General features: G+C 38.5%; 1 protein-coding gene and 1 pseudogene across 1 annotated transcript in view; one reads left to right on the top strand and one right to left on the bottom strand.

Moving 5' to 3' along the window:
• The window catches only part of NRG4 (neuregulin 4), a 79,274-nt gene that overhangs the window by 33,848 nt on the left and 26,950 nt on the right, over positions 1-18,476 (top strand). The gene's annotated exons all lie outside the window — the stretch shown is intronic.
• On the bottom strand, positions 273-2,578 carry LOC124508362 (centrosomal protein of 83 kDa-like; annotated as a pseudogene).

Here is an 18,476-nt window from a genome sequence, read left to right as displayed (position 1 = left end):
TTAAAACTCAATTCCCTAATTCCTTTCATTTATTCTTTTTTTTTTTTTTTTAAAGCATTCTCAAACTATTGTCAGTAAATATTCTGAATATCTCTGGAGCTGTTTTAATGCTTCAGTTTTCATTAGTGTAATCCTAAAACCTGACATCAATGCAATATAACCTGTAGCTGGTACCTCTTCTTGAGGCACATTCAAATGTTTTGGGAAACAATAATAAAGGATCTAAATGCCACATACATTAAAACTTCAAGCTTTACTGAGTCACACTGATTTCATCCCTTTGATCTGCCTTTTCTCCAAGAAAAATTTTCAGGAGATCCAAATTCCAGTAGTTGTTTTCTTTGTGTTGTTTCTAGTTCTTCCAGGCTTTCATGAAGTAGAGAGTTCCCTTTGATCTTTTCCTCCTGCATATGAGGAGGAAAGGATAGATGGTTGATGACTGGAAGCTAACAGGCTTGATGGATCCTGTTGGAGATAATGTTAGGAACCAGAATTCAGTTTTCATTACGTCTTCTCTGTAAATCCTTTAGTCTTTTTGGAAGCTTTGCATATTCTTCAGATGGAACATTTGTCTATTTAACACTTGATTTTCTGTTTCTAGTTCTTCTCTCTTTGTCTCTAAGAGTTCTGTGTTCTCCTTTGTTTCCATGAAGAGATTTTCTCTCTTTCTGGGCAATTGCAGCTTGCTGCAGGTTTTCTCTAGCTTGATTATACTTTTCTTCTCTGTCAGTGATATATTCCTGAAGCATATGCTTTACTTCCAACCCTTATATCTGTTTCTCTTCCACTGTCTGATTTTCAACTTCTAGTTGTGGTTTTCAGCTTGGCTTCTTAAATTTCAGCATTCCTGGTTTAACCTCTCCACCATTTCCTTCAGTATTTGTTTGAATTCAGCAACTTATTCTCTGAGTATGCAAGCAAGGTCACCTGGATCTGCTAACTACTAGATTTACTGTTTCAGGTCAGAATTTTCATTTTTTTTCTTCTTCTGCATTTTCAGTATTCACAATTTGTTGTTGAAGTTTTAACCTGATGCTCTGTAGTTCCCTTCCAGCTGGCTCTTCTGATATCTGTGAAGCTTGCAATTTCTCTTCACACTGATCCTTTTCAGATTGCCTTCAGACATTGTGTTCCACTTTCATTTTCTCTAAATCCACTAATTTGTTCTCTAGTTCTTGCTTTTCATCTTGTCATACCAGAAGTTTTTGATAACGTTTTTCCTTCGCAGCTTGTGCTTTATGTATTCATTTGTGATCCTTTTCTATTAGGAGCCCTTTGTGGTGTTCAACAACTGAATTGAGAATTTCATTGTCTGACCATTTAGTTTAGTGTAAATGTTATTCCTTTCTCTTTCTAGTTCACTCTTAGCTCTTGATGCCTCCAGTTTGAAGTCTCTTATTTCAAATTTGTTTGAATATTTAAGTTCTTTTACTTTACTGGTCATTGTATTTATTTCCTGTTCAAGTCTATGCACTTTACTGATTAAAACAGTGTTTTGTTTATTGTTTGACTGTAACTCTCTCTCCAAGCATTCAGCCTGTAGTTTAGCTGTTTTTCAGCCTCAGGGGATATGACTGTATCCTGCATCTCAGTCAACTGCCGCACCTGAATTCTTTGGACATTTTTTACCTGAGCACCAGAATTCTCTTTTTTACCCCTTAATTCTGCTACTTCAGCTTCTACACCTTGTGATTGCTAACACAAGTAGACTTTCCTCAAACAAGTTGCTCCACATTCATTGGCTCTCTCTTGTGAGATCAACACTAAGCAGTTGGTTATAATAGTTCTTCTTTATCTTTCTCCAGCCTTGCAGTCTTTGATTTATATTTTATTTTTTTCTTCTTCTTTTTTTAAATTATTTATTTTGAGAGGGAGAGATTGAGAATGTGAGAGGGGCAGGGGCAGTGAGAGAGGGAGAAAGAATCCCAGGCAAGCTCTACATTGCCAGCACAGAGCCCAGTGAGGGGCTTGAACCCACAAACTGTGAGATCATGACCTGAGCCAAAATCAAGAGTCAGATGCTCAACTGACTGAGCCACCCAGGCACCCCCATATTTTATTTTTTCTTCTAAAATATGTGAAAATTCTTTCTGGTGTTCAAATGCTGATTTGAAAAATGTATGTTCATAGTAAAGCTTATTGTATTCACTTCTATACTTTCCACTTCTTCACCCAGATTCCTAAAATGCTCTCTCATTGAGGTTTCTAACTCTAATTGTTTGGGCTCGTAACAACTCCAACTTCTGTGAAGTTAACACTTGCATTGTCATTCTTCCAAGTCTTTAGTATTCTCTACTAATTTCCCTCTTAGCTCTTTAAGCAGCAGCTGAAATTTTTCTTGGTGAGTTTGCTTTTCATTTAACAGGCGCTTGAATTCATTTTGTGACTTTATGTATTCATCTTGCAACCCTGTGTGTTCCACTTTCAGAGTCAGATAGTTTTATGATGTTTACATTGTAATCTTTCATTAATTAACATTTTTTGGAACTCAGACTGAGAACTTGTCAACCTACTTTCTCCGCTAGGAGGAAAAAACTGTGGGAAAAGTGTCCATATTGGTAAGTGAGCTGATAACCATGTAAAAATAAGTTCTAGCTTCCTTATTGTCTTATTTTTTTTCTAAGAGTTTTTTTCTACTTACTTGCTAAGAAAGAATCTCAGGATGCCAAATCATACCGACTCACATACACAGTCCTTGCAATGTGAGTGCATAAAACAATGACTGGTGTTGTGGCCAAACTTGCCACTGGGGGACACCTCTACATCTCCAACCATTGGCACCCACTCAACTCTCCTTCCAGAGACACTGGGGCTAAGGGATATGGTCCCACAGGCAAGGTGCTGGCCTGGCCCACAACACCTGTCAAGGTCCTGGCAGACACCTGTGGCAGAGGCTGAAGAAGAGGAGTAGGAAAATGAGGGTCGAGCACATCCTTGGGCTTCTGACTCATGGGGAAATGTGAGGTATTCTAGAAGGCGAGGGCAGTAGCAGCTGAGAAAAGCCTCATTCCACCTTTTTGGGAATATGGGGCTGAGACATCCTGCTCAGATACCCCTCAAGCCCAGTGGAGCATCTGCCCATTTTTAGTTTGCATATTTGCCTTCTCTCACTAAGTGTATAACAAATCAGCATTTCCAAAAATCTCTAAGTTTTCTTAGTCTAATGGAGTATTAGGATGGGAAAGGATTCAAATGGGGGGAGGGCATGAAAAAAGCCTTTAAAATAATTGTCTTACGCCTGCCTCATCCTTTTTATAAAGTATCTCAACCAAAATGTGTTAAATGGAAATTCCAAATATAGAGCTAATCCTGGCCATCAAGAAGATATGTGTAATACTGATATTTATAGATCTTTATGATGCGGTTCCCATTACATATTTCACTGGGAATATTTGAGGTTTACTCTAGGACCTGTTTATTTTCACATTCTGATACAGCCATTTTGTCTGATTTCTACCAAGACAGTACAAGCAGATATAGTAATAATAATGAGTATAATATCGAGATCTGGTACTGTCATTATGTACATGAATGATCTTAGCAATTCACTAGTCACTGTAAGAATAAATGATTATAAATAGAATGTTGGCAGTTTTTTCTAGTTTGGTGAATGGATCTCTTCTCTGCTGTATCTAAGGGAGATTTTATGTCAGGGACTCTCTCTTATTGCCTGACCTTTTACTAAAGTCCTCTTTTGCCAGCAGTGTCTCTTTATTCTACTGTATCTTATGTAGTTAAGCACATATGATCTATTAAAAAACAAAGCTAAGTTTTTTAATACCATTAAGGTTTGAATTTCAAACTCCTGTAGCAAAAAATTAAGATTTAAATACTCAATGAAGTTAGTATATCTAGGAAGTAAATAGCTTCCAGAGTACTGTGTGATCATTGTATCACATCTGGAAGTCTCCCCTCAGCTTTAATCTAATTAAGCACATTGTGAAGGGATCTCATTTCTCATAAGCAGATACATATTGACTAGGTTTACAAAGACTAACGTCTAAAGCATTCCAATGTATTAATTTATAATATGTATAAGTGACACAGACTAGAGTTACAGTAGGCCAGGCATTCTTTTTCTCTGTAGACTAACATACATGGAGGCCAAGTTTATAATTAGAACATTTAATGAGCATAGAATAGAAAAAATTACATAATTTGAGTTTATATTTACAACTTGCCTGATGCATTCACGACCACAATAGTAACAATCTTGCCTACGACTGTAATAGTAGTACTTAAAGTCTTCTGACCACAACTTTCTCTATATTTGACAGTGTTTAGGTGGGTACTACTAATGTTCCCCTTTGTGCCTTTCCTTTCTCTCCTTGACCAACGCTCCTCAGATTGACAAGCTCTTTCTTTAGATATGTTAACACATATTCAGTCAGTCTCCGTTGTTTAAAGGAACTTTGCTTCATTCAAGTCTGATTCATTGACTTTATAATTCAACTTGCATCCTTCATTTCTAAGTATTACAGAGCATCTCACAGTTGCCCACTTGTATTTGATAACAATCTAACTACAGTTGAAGTGTATTACAAGTATTACATATTCTTTTTTTTTTTTAATTTTTTTTTCAACGTTTATTTATTTTTGGGACAGAGAGAGACAGAGCATGAACAGGGGAGGGGCAGAGAGAGAGGGAGACACAGAATCGGAAACAGGCTCCAGGCTCCGAGCCATCAGCCCAGAGCCTGACGCGGGGCTCGAACTCACGGACCGCGAGATCGTGACCTGGCTGAAGTCGGACGCTTAACCGACTGCGCCACCCAGGCGCCCCATGAAGTGTATTACAAGTATTACATATTCTTGAATTGCTTATTTTTCTTTAAGTGTCCTCCTAGTCCCTGAATTTCAAGAATATGATTCTTGTGTCTAGCACACCATTCAGTCTTAGAAAAAATATTTTGATTTTACATCCCTAAGGTCCTTTCATGCTTGATTATCATCAGTATAGATTCTGATTGAAACCATTTGCTTTATGTAAAACTGGAATAGCTCATACTCCAGACTTACCTACTCCTCTCTAGAGATAAAAATTATAAACTCTGCACCAATAGAAATAACACTGTACAGAGGCACTGGAGAGTAACTAAAAGTAGCAGAAACAGAAAAGAGTTCACAGAAGAGGGAAATATCATTGGGTGAGTTTCCCAATTTTTGGCTATCTGCCTAAGATAAGGCCCTAATAAGTGCCACAGAAAGTGGATAAAACAATAGAAACTCTAGGCAATCACCACAACTGGAAATTGATGAGGGACATCCTGGAGAGATCCATAGGGCAAGAGCCCAACTTCTGTATGTAAACTGCCCAAATCTTTAGTTGGTCCTGAACTTGTATGCATAGGGAAAATTCCAGACAGCCTTGCCAAAGCTAAGAAAAATGAATAGAGATTTCAGCTGTTGCCACAATTGGGGAGACAAAGTTTAAAGTTTCAGTTAAGCCAGGTTATTCTACTGATAAAACAATAACAACAACAACAACAACAACCATTAGTGCTGTAGCAAGGGATATGTAGCGAGAATCTAGAGTCTCTATAAGAAAGAGCTCAAAAGGGGCGCCTGGGTGGCGCAGTCGGTTAAGCGTCCGACTTCAGCCAAGTCACGATCTCGCGGTCCATGAGTTCGAGCCCCGCGTCGGGCTCTGGGCTGATGGCTCAGAGCCTGGAGCCTGTTTCCGATGCTGTGTCTCCCTCTCTCTCTGCCCCTCCCCCGTTCATGCTCTGTCTCTCTCTGTCCCAAAAATAAATAAACATTGAAAAAAAAAAAAGTTTAAAAAAAAAAAAAGCTCAAAAGTTAGGGAGACTGACATGGCTGGAATTTGTGGGCTAGAGTACCAGAGAAGAGGAAGCTGTGTAGACAAAGCATTCCAAAATCTGCATAGGGATTCCTTTTGAGTATCTTGCTGAATACTGTGTTACACATGTGTCATATGTAGTATAGTGTGAAAATCTACAATGCTGGGGAAGGATCTACTGAGAGCTATAAGCTGAACAATTCCCAGAGCTAAGGCAGGATTTGGAATGCTTAAGTGCCAACCAGCCAGAGTGGAATGTCCAACCCAGGGCATTCAGTTGAGCCACTCTTTAGTAGTAGGGCTAAAGTAGGTCTAATGACTAGGCTTACCCCCCAAAAAGCTTCAAAAAAACTTAAAAGGATAAATTTTATTCACAAGTAACTTAACTGCATCCCAAGCAAATCCAACACTCTTGAAAGAAAGACAACAAAATCCAGCACTCAACAACATAATATTCATAATGTTCAGAAAGTAATAAAAAGTACTAGAATATACTAGGATATATAAAGAAGCAGGAAAATATGACTAAAAATTCAGTCAAAAGAAACGACCGAGAAATGTCAGAGATAATGGAATTAGCAAGCATGAGTTTTAAAGCAATTATTATAAATATGTTAAAAACTTAAAGGAAAACTTGCACTGAAGAAGAAAATAGATTTCTAGAAGTTAAAAAGTATAACATCAAAATGAAAAGTCCACTGGATTGACTTAACAATTAAATACTGCCGAATCAAGATTAGTATGTTAAAGGCAGTGATAGAAAGTTTACAAAGTACAGAGAGAAAAAAGACTAAAGAACAGAGCTTTGGTGACCTGTGGGACAATATCAAGAAGTCCAACATACATGTGATAAGGAATCACAGAAAGGAAAGGGAGCAGAAAAAATATTTTAAGAAGTAATGGCCAAAAAAAATCAGTAGATTCAGAATATTTCACATTCTAAGAGTTTTACAGATAAGCAAAGTTGAGAGCATTCATTATTATTAGGTGTCATTATAAGATGTTAAAGGAAGTTCATCAGCAAAAGTAAACTGAAACCAGAGGGAAACTCGGATCTACATTCCTACAAAGGAATGAAGAGAGCAGAAATATGGCATTCTTCCTGTAAGTTCAAAGGATCCACATTGCTTTGAATTGAAGCAGAAATAGCACTCTTTTAACTGAAGACGTTGGTGCAGGATTTTATGTTTGGCACCTTCTGCAGTAAATTCACATCTTTGGTCACTAACCCAGAGTTTTTGTGTCCCTTTGCGTAGACTGATTCCCACTCTCTCTTTCCAGTTAGCTTCTCCTGATATAAAGAAGGACATAGACTTGTTGATTCATATCAGAGCTACTATTATTGGTTAGTTCCTTGGCATTATCCATTTTATACCACTTACAGAGTTAATGTCCAGTGTGCCATACAGAGCATAAACAGTTCTGTATTCATCTGGGACCTGTGTTTGTCAAGAAACTCAGGAAATTTCATATGCTTAAACAGCTTTGTCACCTATGAAAGCTGTGAAATATTTCAACATAAAAGTGAGAACATTAGAAGGAATTGTATAAGAGTCAACTTCTTTGAGGCTGGCCCCCTCTTCAACACATATTTTAACTGTAAAACTTCTCCTACCTAGCTGCTCAGTCTTCACACATGTTACAAAGCTTGGCTTACATTCTGAACTGCCATGATATCCAGGGTGATGGTAAAGTCACTATCAAACTCCTTGGTGATGGAGACACTGAGAACTTTAGAACATCTGTCTGTTATTGTCACCAAATATAATTCTTGTATGGCATCCACAACGTGCATCTGAAATTCATGTGTATTTTCCTTTTGACTGTTGAAGCATCTAAGTAGTGTTGGATGTCACAGATGTCATAATGTGATCTGAAGACTCCTTGCTAGTAACAAGTTTTAGAGTGTTCTTTGGATAGCATGTAATTGGCAAGAGGTGGTATGTATGTCATATTCTGAAGTGTTGTGTTCACTTCATATTCTGAAGTGTTGGTATTCACACAGCAGTGGTTATCCATGTACTGGAACAGCCATTTCCAGTGGGTTCCATTGGATTCTGTCCATTGCATTCTCTCCCACAAACCATCCACCTAAGCTCCCATCCAATTTGAAGCCCATATTTCTGGGTAATTTATAGTTTTATCCAGAAGATCCAGACTTGGCTCCTTATCCAGCAGTCTATAAACTAAAAGTTATTAGCCATCCCTATCCCCCCACCCAAATATACAACAGTGGCCTGAGAATAGGATAATTCTAATGAAGTTAGGAAATATAGGGAAATAGAAAAAAATAGGAAACATGTAATAGTTTCTTGTGCTTAGTAGTTATCATATTCTCCTAACAAAACTTGTGAAACCCCTCCTGCTCTGAAGTGAAGTAAATCCCTTGGTTAGCCATTCTGGAAGCTCCTCTGGGAGGAGCTGTCAAGTCATTTGACCTCTGTAGCCCTGGCTCTGCCTTGTTGGATTTGTCTTCCTTAAGAATTTTCTTCCAAGGCCACTGCTGAGGTAGTCATTGCACAGTATGTCCTTGTAGGGGAGAGGAAAAAACATCTTTTTCCTCTACCTGTCTTAGATTCATTGCTTGGAGCCCTGCAAGTTAGACTGACAAAGACAGATTAACAAGAGAAAAACAAATAGAAGTTTATTAATGCTTCCATTTATGTACACATGAGAGTACTCAGTGATGCATAATTAAAAGGTATGGTTAGAACTAGGGGGCTTATATAGCACCTGAACAAAGATCAATAAATTTGTAGATAAGTGGCAAGTTACAAAGGAAAAGGGATTTTAACCTTTAAAGGGTGGCACTCCATGAGAAGGTAAATACATGGCAAAAATTAATGCAAGGTAAAGGCTAGTTAATAAGTTTTGTTCTATAGATTTCTCTGGTGTCACCTCCAGGTTGATAAGAGTCTAGAATTGCCTCTGGTGATTAACAATTCTCCTGCTCTTCCTGGTAGAGAAGGAGAAGGCAGAGAATCTGTTTCTTCTCAGTTCCCTTCAGCTCAAAATAATCCTTTGTCAAAGTGGTATATTTTGAGGTGGACTGTTCTGCTACCCTTCACCATTCTTGGGGACTGCAAAGTTTTCATCATACTGCCTGCTGTTTGGATTTGGAGGTCTAGGAATTGCTTGAGGATTTTAACAGGCTTGTGCAGGTAAGGTTTTTTTGGTAATGCAATCCATTAAAAAATTTACTAGGCTCTAGATATTTCTGTGTCTACTCAGTTCAGCGTAAGTAACCACACTAACAATCTCAAATAAACAATTTTTAAATGTAAAAAGTTTATGTCTTTCACTTAATGTCTTCTATTCTGAGTCCATTCCTTCTCTTCAAACTTAGTGGTGGTTGTTACCTTGAGGCCATCTGAAACAAGAAGCTTGGTTTTGGAAGGCCACTTGCTCAATCTCATTTTTGTCTCTGAGCTGGCTACCATTGCCTGGCAAAGATATGAATGAAAGGTCTGGGGTGCAGTCTTACCTCAGGCTAAGATTATTCCTTAGCAACTATTTCTTATCATTGCTTCAGTTTTGGTTACAAAATCTGTTGGCATTTTAAAATTTTGGTGACAAATTCACATGGTCAAAATCAAGCAAAAGGTATACTGTGCAAATTATTATTTCTACCCCTTCCCCTGATGTGTCAGTTTTCTACTCAATCTTCATAAGTCACCAATTTTAAAAGTTGGTTGTTTATCTTCTAACATATTCATGCATATATAGGCCAAAACCAGCCTGAAATCTTATTTTCAATAAGTTTTAACACTGTATTCTACTTTGCTTTTTTATTTGTATGTATGTATGTATGTATGTATGTATGTATTTATAGGGAGAGAGAGAGAAAGAAAGAGAATCCCAGGCAGGCTCTGCACTGTCAACGCAGAGCCCAGTGCAGGGCTCAAACTCATGAACCATGAGATCGAGACCCAAGCTGAAGTCAAGAATCAGATACTTAACCGACTGAGCCACTCAGACACCCCTGCTTTTTCTATTTCATAATACATTTAGAGACCTTTTCATGGCAATACACAGAGTACTTTATTATAACTGCTTAGTATTATATTTTACAAGAGTACTATGGTCTATTTAACCCTGTTGATAGACATCTGGGTTGTTTCTCATCTTTTCCTAATGCAAATAATGCTGCATATGTATGTAATTTTATAGAGTACAAGTTAAATTCCAAGAATTTGTCTAGTCAAGGGTATATGCATTTGTAATTTTGATAGATATTGCCAAACTGCTTTGCATAGACATTCCTACCAGCTATGTATGAGAGTGTTTCATTTCCCAGAAGACTGCATTATCCAACTTTGGACATTTACCAATCTGATAGATGAGAAATGGTATCTCAGTATTGCCTTAATTCACATTTACCTTATGATAGAAGAGGTTGAGCCATTTGTATTTCCTTTTCTATGAACTATTTATTCTTTATATTCAATCCCAGCTTTTCTTTCTTTTTTTAATTTAAATTCCAGTTAACATACAATGTAATATTAGTTTCAGTTGTAGAATTTAGGGATTCATCACTTACATACAACACCCAGTGCTCATCACAACAAATGCACTCCTTAATACCCATCATCACCTATGTAACCCACCCCCTTACCCACCTCCCCTCTGGTAACCATCAGTTGGTTCTTTATAGTAAAGAGTCTGTCTCTTGGTTTGTCTCTCTCTCCCTCTTTTTCCCCTTTGCTCTTAAAATCTTGTTAAAGAATTTAAATTTGTTTCTTAAATTCTACATGTGTGTGAAATCATATGGTATTTATCTTTGTCTGTGACTGACTCATTCACTTAGCATAACACTCTCTAGCTCCACATCATTGCATATGGCAACATTTCATTCTTTTCTAAGACTGGGTAATACTCCATTATATATATGTACCCACAGATCTTTATTCATTCATCAGTCAGTGGTCTTTTGGGCTCTTTCTATAATTTGGCTCTTGTTAATAGCACTGCTGTAAATAAACATTGGGTACATGTGCCCCTATGAATCAGCACTCCTGTATCCTTTGGATAAATACCTAGTAGTGAAATTGCTGGGTTGTAGGATAGTTCTATTTTTAATTTTTTGAGGCGCCTCCACACTGTTTTTCAGAGTGGCTGCACCAGTTTGCATTTCCACCAACCAGTGTAAAAGCGTTCCCCTTTCTCTGCATCCTTGCCAACATCTGTTATTTCCAGAGTTGTTCATTTTAGCCATTCAGACAGGTGTGAATTGGTATCTCACTGTGGTTTTGATTTGTATTTCCCTGATGATGAGTGATGTTGAACATCTTTTCATGTGTTGGTTGGCCATCTGGATGTCTTCTTTGAAAAAATGTCTATTCATGTCCTGCCCATTTCTTCACTGGATTATTTATTTTGTGGGTGTTGAGTTTGATAAATGCTTTATGGATTTTGGATACTAACTGTTTATCAGATATGTCATTTGCAAATATCTTGTCCCATTCTGTTGGTTGCCTTTTCATTTTTTTGATCAGTTCCTTTGCTTTGCAGAAGCTTTTTATTTTGATGATGTCCCAATAGTTTGGTTTTGCTTTGGTTTGCCTCAGGAGACATATCTAGTAATAAGTTACTATGAACAATGTCAAAGAGGTTGCTGCCTATGTTCTCCTGTAGGATTTTGATGGTTTCCTGTATCACATTTAGGTCTTTCATGCATTTTGAATTTATTTTTGTGTATGGTGTAAGAAAGTGGTCCAGTTTTATTCCTCTGCATGTCCAGTTTTCCCAGCACCATTTGCTGCAGAGACTGTCTTTTGTCCATACTCTTTCTTGCTTTGTGGAAGATTGGTTGGCCCTACATTTGTGGGTCCATTTATGGATTCTGTTATTTTACACTGATCTATGTGCCAGGTCCATATTGTGTTGATGATTACAGCTTTGTAGTACAGGCTAAAGTCCAGGATTGTGATGCCTCCAGCTTTGGTTTGCTTTTTCAACATTACTTGGGTATTTGGGGTCTTTCTTGGTTCCATACACATTTTTGAATTGTTTGTTTTAGCTCTGTGAAGATTTCTGGTGTTATTTTCATAGGGATTGCATTGAATGTGTAGATTGCTTTGGGTGATATTGACATTTTAACAGTGTTTGTTCTTCTAATTCATGAGCAAGGAATGTTTTTCCAATTGATTGTGTCTTCAGTTCTTTCCACAAGTTTTCTATAGTTTTCAGTGTAAAGACCCTTTACCTCTTTGGTTAGGTTTATTCCAAGGTATCTTATGGCTTGTGGTGTAATTGTAAAAGGGTTGATTCCTTGATTTCTCTTTCTTCTGCTGCATTATGGGTATATAGAAACACAACCAATTTCTGTACTTTGTTTTTCTATCCTGCAACTTTGCTGAATTTATGTATCAGTTCTAGCAGTTTTTTTGTGGAGTCTTTCAGTTTTCTGAAAGAATGAATCTGTGAAGAGTAGAAATTTGACTTCTTCCTGGCCAATTTGTATGCCTTTTATTTCTTTTTGTTGTCTGATTGCTGAGGCTAAGACTTTCAATACTGTGTCGAACCACAATGGTGAGAGTGGACATCCCTGTTGTGTTCTTGATCTTAGGGGAAGTCTCTCAGTTTTTCCTCATTGAGGATGATATTAGCTGTGGGTCTTTCATATATGGCCTTTATCATGTTGAGGTATGTTCCTACTATCCCTACTTTCTTAAGGGATTTATGAAGAAGCGATGCTGTATTTTGTTAAGTGCTTTTTCTGCATCTATTGACAGGATCATATGGCTCACATCCTTTCTTTTATAAATGTGGTGTATCATGTTGATTGATTTGCAAATATTGAACCAGCCCTGCAATCTAGGAATAAATCCCACTTGATCATGATGAATAATTCTTTTAATGTATTGTTGAATTGTATTTGTTAGTATCTTGGTTGAGAATTTTTGCATCCAAGTTCATCAGGGATATTGGTCTATAATTCTCCTTTTTAGTGGGGTCTTTGTAAGTTTTTGGAATCAAGGTAATGTGGGCTTCAGAGAATGAGTTTGGAAGCTTTCCTTCCATTTCTATTTTTTGGAACAGTTTGAGAAGAATAGGTATTAACTCTTTAAATGTCTGGTAGAATTCCCCTGGGAAGCTGTCTGGCCCATGAATCTTGTTTGTTGGGAGATTTTTCATTACTGATTCAATTTCTTTCCTGGTTATGGATGCGTTCAAATTTTTATTTCCTCCTGTTTCAGTTTTGGTAGTACGTGAGGAATTTTTCCGTTTCCTCTAGTTTGGCCATTATCTTGGCATATAATTTTTCTAGTATTCTCTGATAATTGTCTGTGGTATTAGACATGATCTCTAATCATGTGATCTCTCCTCTTTCATTTGTGATTTTATTTATTTGTGTTCTCTCTTTTCTTTTTGATAGGTCTTGCTAAGGGTTTATCAATTTTGTTTATTATTTCAGAGAACTGGTTTTTTGTTTCATTGATCTGTTCTGTTTTTTTTTTAATATCATTTACTTCTGCTCTAATCTTTATTTTTTCCCTTCTTCTGTTGGCTTTAGGCTTTATTTGCTGCTTCTGTTTTAGCTCCTATAGGCATAAGGTTAGGTTGTGTATTTGGGACCTTTCTTGCTTCTTGAGATAGGCCTTTATTGCAATGTACTTTCCTCGTAGGACTGCCTTTGCTGCATCCCAAAGGGTTTGGACTGTCGTGTCTTCATTTTCATTTGCTTCCATGTATTTTTAAATTTCTTTATTAATTTCTTGGTTAACCCATTCATTCTTTAGTAAGGATGTTCTTTAACTTTCATGTATTTGTGGTTTTTCCAAATTTTTTCATGTGATTTATTTCAAGTTTCATAGCATTGTGATCCAAAAATATGCATGATATCATCTCAGTCTTTTTGTACCTGTTGAGAACTGATTTGTGACCCATTATGTGCATTCTGGAAAATGTTACATGTGCACTTGAGAATAATGTGTTTTCTGCTGCTTTATGATGAAAAGTTCTGACTAATCTGTTAAGTCCATATGGTTCATTGTGTCATTCAAAGCCATTGTTTCCTTGTTGATTTTCTGCTTAGATCATCTGTCCATTGTTGAAAATGGGGTATTAAAGTCCCTTACTATTTTGGTATTATTATCAGAAAGTTTATTTATGTTTATTATTAGTTGATTTATATATTTGGATTTTCCAAGTTGGGGGCATAAATATATTTACAATTGTTAGGTCTTCTTGGTGGATAGACCCCTTAATTATGATATAATGCTGTTTTCATCTCTTGTTACAGTCTTTGCTTTGAAATCTAGTTTGTCTGATATAAGTATGGCTACTCTGCCTTTCTTTTTACTTCCCTTAGCATGATAAATGGTTTTCAATTCCCTCACTTTTGATGTGGAGGTGTTTTTCAGTCTAAAATATGTCTCTTGTAGGCAGAATATAGATGGATTTTTTTTAATCCATTCTGATACCCTGTGTCTTTTGACTGGAGCATTTAGTCCATTTACATTCAGAGTGATTATTGAAAGATACGGATTTAGTGCCATTGTGTTGTCTATAGAGTTGGTGTTTCTGGTGATGTTATCCAGTCCTTTGTAGTCTTTGTTGCTTTCATCTTTGTTTCTCCACTCAGAGAGTCCCCCTTAAAATTTCTTGCAGGGCTGGTTTAGTGGTTAAGAACTCCTTTACTTTTTGTTTGTCTGGGAAACTCTTTACCTCTTCTTCTGTTCTGAATGACAGCCTTCCTGGATAAAGCATTCTTGGCTGCATATTTTTCCTGTTCAGTACATTGAATATTTCCAGCCACTCCCTTCTGGCCTGCCAAATTTCAGTGGACAGGTCTACTGCTAACCTTATGTGTCTATCTTTGTCAGTTAAGGACATTTTGTCCCTAGCTGCTTTCAGAATTCTATCTTTTTTGCAAGTTTCACTGTGATGTTTTGTGGTGTTGACCCGTTTTTGTTGATTTTGAGGGGAGTTCTCTGTGCTTCTTAGACTTGAATGCCTGTTTCCTTCCCAAGATTAGTGAAGTTCTCAGCTATAATTTGTTCTCAGCTATAATTATAATTTGTATAATAACAAAAGGTTAAGTAAACCTTTTGTCCTTTTTTCCCTCTATTCTTCTTTTGGGACTCCTATGATATTGTTGGGAAAATAAGTAAAGTTCTGCACCATAAGATGGCCGATGGGACTAACATAAGCTCTAGTTTCTAGCTTAGAGACTCCTCTTCCAGGTTCTTCCTGCTCTGTTTGCCACGCAAACCACCATGAATGCAGAAGAGATAACGCTATAAATTACCCCTCCCACTTGTGTTCAGGGCTCAGATCTCTGGAGAAGGATCTCCTCTGAGTCTGCTGGTGTAAAATAAAACACCGATCCACCAACATCTCCAAGTGCCACGTGGTTTTTCTGCCAGCAATCCAGCCTGGTTCCATGACATATTTGGTTCTCTGATTGGGAAACCCAATTGCGCTGGCCCATTGTTGCCACCAGTTTGGGAGAATGGCAAGGCGGTGAAGGAATAAAGAATTGCAATGGAGAAGGTGCTCCCTGCCAGATTTTTGGCAGTCTCCCACTCGGTCTCCTCAGACCAGCCCCGCTCCACCATTCCCACTGGACTCAAGGAGACTTGGAAGTGAGGGCCTGGACCTGATGTCAGATACTGGTAAGGCCTGTGGCTCCAATTCTGTCTGGCCCAGCCATAGTGGTGGAAGGGGGACCAGATCCCAGAGACCTCAGAGGTCTCACAAGTAGGAATTCTGTGGGAGGGAATGTAATAACCTCTGGTGTATATGTGAGTGCGAATGTGCGACTCAGTCTAGCTTGCCTGCCAAGTTCGATTCTGTGGTTCCATGGGTGGGCACCCTTAAGGTTCCCAAAGGCCCACGGAGTCTGAGTGGGCCCGTCTGCGATTCCGTGGTGAATGGCATATAGCCTATGGTGGCATTGGAATAGTTTCTGATCGTAAGTCACAAAGCTGAGACCACTATGGCTGAGTGTCACCTAAGTGCCTTTGGGACATGGCCAAACAGACATCTGACTGGTCTCCTCATTAGAAGGGGCATCCCTACCCCTCTGTCTGCCTTTGCGACACCAGACACAGGAAAAGGATTAGTAATGGGGTCAAAACAGCGTAAGCCCATGATCCTCAAGGTCATGCTTAAGAACTTCAAAAAGGGATTCTCAGGCAACTCTGGGATGAAAATGACACCTGGGAAGTTAAGGACCTTTTGTGAACTAAAATGGCCCATGCTCAATGTAGGATAGTCCTCAGAAGGAACATTAGGTGTCCAACTGGCCCGCAGGTTTGGCGAGTAGTCACTGGAAACCCAGGTCACCCCGACCAATTTCCATATATCGATTCCTGGCTTGAAGTTGCCCCAAATCTCCCACCTTGTGTGTGATTCATCCATAACAAGCAGAGTCAGGCAAAGGTTTTAGCCGCCTCACCCAGAGAACCAAAGAAGCAGCCCACTGTTCCCACGGTATTTGTGGGAGACCCAGAGGAGGATCCTGTCTTTCCTCCACCTTACCCATTGAGCCCCCACTTCCCCCACACACAGGGACCTGAAACTCCTCCACTCTTCTCTTCTCCACCCCCAGGCCCGGAGAATCCTCTCTCACCAGGGCCAGCAGCCAGACTGTGCCTCAGACATCAGGAGAAAACTCCAAAAGCTAGAGGGCTTAGCTAGGATGAATATCACTCAGTTGATAGAGGTCACCAATAAAGTTTTCATGAACAGGTAGGTCACAGCTGAGAGGGAAGCTGAAAAAAGAGGGTCACCCTTCTCACAGCAGCACTGAAAGAAAAGGACAATGCAAAGACGGAGAAGATTCAACCACCAAAGTGGGGAAAGCCCAGAGCCCCCTTAGCAAAAGACTAATGTGCCTACTGCAAGGAAAAGGAACATTGGAAGAATGAGTGTCCGAATTGGAAGGGACCCCCAAAACCCAGCCAATATCGGGAGGAACCTTGAGAAGGGGAACTTACTGGTCTGACCAAGGTAGAATCAGACTGAAGGGGATGTTGACTCTCTCTCTCTGTTCTTCTGCCTAATAGATGTGAGGGCTTCTCCCTCATTCATTTCTGGGGTTAACAGCTATAATTGGAGCCAACTATGGTTAGTCTACCTTGGGATGGGGACTTTAAGGAATATTCCCAAGAAGCTGCTGAAACTCCATTTGTTTTGGGGAAATTCCCGGTCTTCCCTGGCTTAATGTGGACTCCATATTTCCACTTTGGTAGAAAAACATGGCATCTGCTCTTCTGTCTGAGCTAAGGTTTTGCATTGGGTTTTCCTTCTCTGCCTTCTGCTGGCACCTTGCCTCTTCTGCCTTCCTCTCCCCTTCCTGTTTCTGCACCAATTTGGGTGAGGCCCGTATAACTGGTTCCTATACCATTCTTAGTGCCTCAGGCACCATTGGCTCCTCCTCCCACCCTGGAGGTCAAGGAGCAAAGTGTACCCCCTTGGACCACCCACTTTAGGTACCTCCACTGGAGTCCCAAGTGAAAATTAACAATGGGGGACAATTGATTGAGTTTCAAGTGGACGCAGGTGAAACATATTCAGTGTTTAAACTAATTTAAGTTTGTTGGATCTGTCTTTAAAGTTATCAGCATTAAATATGAAACTTTCATTCTACCAAGGTTGACTAAAGGTCAAATAGGCTCATGTTATCTCTATTGCAATTTGTTAGCAAAAAGATGGCTTAAAATGGTAGTTAATTTTGTCTATCTCAAAGTTTTCATGTGTAATTGTTAAGATAGCTTTCAAGGTCTTTGGTAACCTGAAACTTTAAAGTTTTGATTGCATGATAAAATGAGATTCAATTCATTGGACATCTAGGTCTTTTCCAAATAGGATAGAGTGCTAAAGCTTTGATTACTGAACATAGGTTTGTGTTTTTAACTTCTTATTGCAGAGAAACTAAGGCTATTTGGACCTATTGGAAGACACGCTTTGTGCTTAATTGGTTCATGAATTTACCATCTAAAAAATTCTGGTGTAAACACCTCTCTGTTGGTTACTAAGTCCTCAATTGGAGACTAAGGTTTCCTAAGAGTTAAAATTCTGCCAAGTGTACTTAAGACTGATGAAAATAAGGAAAGCAACGCTGTATGTAGGAAAGTGGGAGATATGTAAGAAAGATATAAGGAATGGAAATACATTTTTTGTTGAGGGCAAAAGAAAGTAATTTTGCCCTAAATGAGACTGGTGGTTTGGAGAGAAATGGTTTTGGGACAAAGTTTGAAGGCAAAGGAAAGTTGTAGAAGGTTCATGAAGGGAAGCCTTTGGAAAGGAATTTTATGTGTGCTCAGGATGGACTAAGGTTGAGATGAATGGAATTTTAAAAGTACATTGGTATAAGGTTGAAATTCTGCTTTTCTTTCTATTCAAAAGACAGTTTTCTTGGACTGTTGATCTACTCTTGATAAGACGATGTAAACAAAGGTATTTTTCTCTTTTGCCTGCCAGGGAAACCAAAGCTTTAGGTTTCATCTTTATCAGGTCTTTGATTGCTAGTTAAAACTTCTCAATGTTAAAGGAGCTAGGTTTTGCTAACAACAATATAATGCTATACATTCACCTTTAAGATCTCTTATTGCCACCTTGGTTGAATAAATAAGGTTTTAAGATTTGTAATGATCTGTAATCCTATTTAGGATGTGCTTTATTACTTCCTAAGGTTTTAACAAACTTCCCAGGATTTAAATGGTAA

Source organism: Lynx rufus, unplaced genomic scaffold, assembly GCF_022079265.1.
Source record: "Lynx rufus isolate CCGP_SWC_20201006 ecotype Redwood Valley unplaced genomic scaffold, mLynRuf1.p SCAF_13, whole genome shotgun sequence".
Lineage (NCBI taxonomy): Eukaryota > Metazoa > Chordata > Mammalia > Carnivora > Felidae > Lynx > Lynx rufus.
Note: the sequence above shows the minus strand (reverse complement) of the source record. Positions and strands in the feature narration are given on the sequence as shown.